Source organism: Prunus persica, chromosome G4 (genome assembly GCF_000346465.2).
Source record: "Prunus persica cultivar Lovell chromosome G4, Prunus_persica_NCBIv2, whole genome shotgun sequence".
NCBI lineage: Eukaryota > Viridiplantae > Streptophyta > Magnoliopsida > Rosales > Rosaceae > Prunus > Prunus persica.
The window spans coordinates 3525320-3528017 of record NC_034012.1 but is presented as its reverse complement, the minus strand read 5'-3'; positions in this window follow the sequence as shown (position 1 = coordinate 3528017).

Sequence of the window (2698 nt, the reverse complement as noted above, 5' to 3'; positions counted from 1 at the left end):
GAGCAGTGTAACTTTTGGGCATGTATAAAGGAGTTAACTTAAGTCAATTGAGATTCAAAGTATCGGGGTGTATTCTTCAAAGTATTGAAGCCTGTGAATTGATATTCATATTAAAGCGAGGGATATAAAGCCAATTGCCAATTATTTATTTGGGTAGTTGTTAATTAATTTAGAAAAGTGGAAAGTTTGCTAGGTTAATAAGGGTAAATAAGGAAAAATCTTATTGAAGTATTGTTTCTCTCTCATAATAATGTTATCAAATAAATAAAAAATAAAGAATTAACTATAGTTAAACCCATGGACATGTGTCAACTTTTGAAAGGGGTGGTGAGGGTACACCTAGGGTTAAGGTGGTGAGCAAAAATGCACCCTTCTTTAGTTCTCTCTAGGTGTAACGAGTAGCGCAAACCTTGGGGAAATTTAACTCTTGACCACATGTAATCCTCTCTGTAGAGTGTATGTATATTGTCACTTTCTTCTTCATCTCAATGTAAGTGACCATTACCACATTTATACTTTCTTCTTTTAGCTGATAGCAACAAGAACCCTATTACCAAGGATAAGGCAGGCAGATTAAGCATTCTTGTACACTTGAAAAAGCACCATATCCAAATGATTAAAGGCACTCAATCTGATTATATATATCTGCATGTTGGGTTTGTGCTTTTCTCTTCCACTCTTTCAAGTTTCATTCATGCCATTAATGGAAATGGAATGCAAGATTTCTTTTTGTAAAAGGAAAATTGCAAGTCATTGTCATAGAGCCTATAGAGTTGTAAATTTAGACTTACGCGTCCACAATTCAAACCTTCTTCAAGCATGTTTAAAACATTCGAATTTACTTAATACATGTTTATTTATGATTTGCACATATTCATAGTTGTCTTAAAAAAGTAAGAATAATCTAACTGGATTTTTAGGGCAAAGATCATATGAATGTGTTTGAACTAAAGCATATTAAAGAAAATACCAGTATGGTCAATTAATGTCGGCTTTGCTACTATATTAGCATTTAGCACCTTTGTTCTTCCATTTGGACAAATACACGAAAACAACTTCTGTTACGTATAGCTTTCAAGTCTCATAAAATATTGCTTATATACCATCTAATATATGTTGACTCGAACGTGCCCCATAGATTAACTTGGTATCTATTTTAATTTTAAGTAGAGTTCCTACCTAACTAAGTTTGACAACTTTTTAGAAGATAAACGAACCATTTGCATCCCAACAACAACCACTCATTTTGTTCAATTTATCCAAACACTTTCTTTAATTAATACTTGGATTTGCTCAAGTGTTAAAGTCATCAAGAATTTTATTATTATTTAAAAGAGAGCATCCGCAGAATTTGCTTAACTTCTCTGCTTCCCATCCCATGCCATTTTTAATTCCATAATAAATCCCTTTTTCTGGACTCTTTTATAATTTGTCGGTTTTTGAAGTCTGGAAACCACGATGCTAAGGAACAAAACCTACACGTTAACGAACTCAAGCACCATTATTAACATTTAGTTTCCTTGGGAAAGCAAGCCCCGACAGCCACTGTGAGATCTGATTTGGTTATGATTTTAAGAATCTGAGGCTCTGATGTGATCCGCGTCATTGGTTCATGAGCTGACATTGTCAGGTTTCTTCTGACATGTTGATCTCAACCATCCATGTGTCTCTGATGTTCTGATGCACACGTGGCCTCGGTGTCATGCCTCTTGTTTTTTATTTGGTTTCTTCTTTTTGGTACCAATATTTTTAGTCGGATTCGAATTACTAGTACAACCTTTTCTTTAATTAATTGAGATCAATAGATAATACTATCGAGTAATCATTTTTTCTTTTCGAAATAATCTTGGGTCATATGAAAATTGTAGGTACCATTACATTGGGAGTTATTTTTGTGTTAGAAGTTGAAGCTTTTTTCCCCTTCAAATATGATATGGGCTAAACGTTTAGGTTTATTTACCATATCAGGCATATTTTTCGTGAATGTAATATGGTGGCAGATGCTATTGCAAATCATGGACATCAACTTCCAAATATTTGTGTTTGGTTCAATCATGTTCCTCATTTGATAGCTCGTAAGATGTTGTTTGCTAATAAATCTCTTGAGATTTCTAAATGACTTTCTTTGCAATTTCCTTTTGTGTCAAATAAAGAAACCGTTTGATTTTGTTTTCTTTTTTCAATTTTAGTCATCGAAACATGTCATGTCATATTGTTAATTTAATGGTTTTTGGATATCAAACTGATCACAATCAATACATCGTTCTCACATCTATGTGCGTTTAGCTTGACATCTTCTCCAATCAAATAAAGACATAGGTGATTACTATGTATTATTGAACATGAGGTATTGATTTGAATAATAATAATGAACAATAATAATGTAATAATATTGGGGGCCGATCGTTGAAACACATGGACTGCAGGGTCGTATGGGTAGGGAACAAGATCGGCTGAGCACAGAGCTTTCATGGCCATGGTGGGGGCTGCTCTACTTTTGTGCTTGATAAGATATTGAGTTTTGGAGAAGTGGATGAGGCCATGGGGAGGGACCCCCTTGCTCCTCATTCTTAAAAGTTAGACTCACATGCTCATCATCACAACCACCAACTATGCATGAGAACAATACGAAAGGGTTTGAATCAATCCAATTCTGGGAATAAGTTTCATACTTTTATTTCTGTCACGCTAATTAATC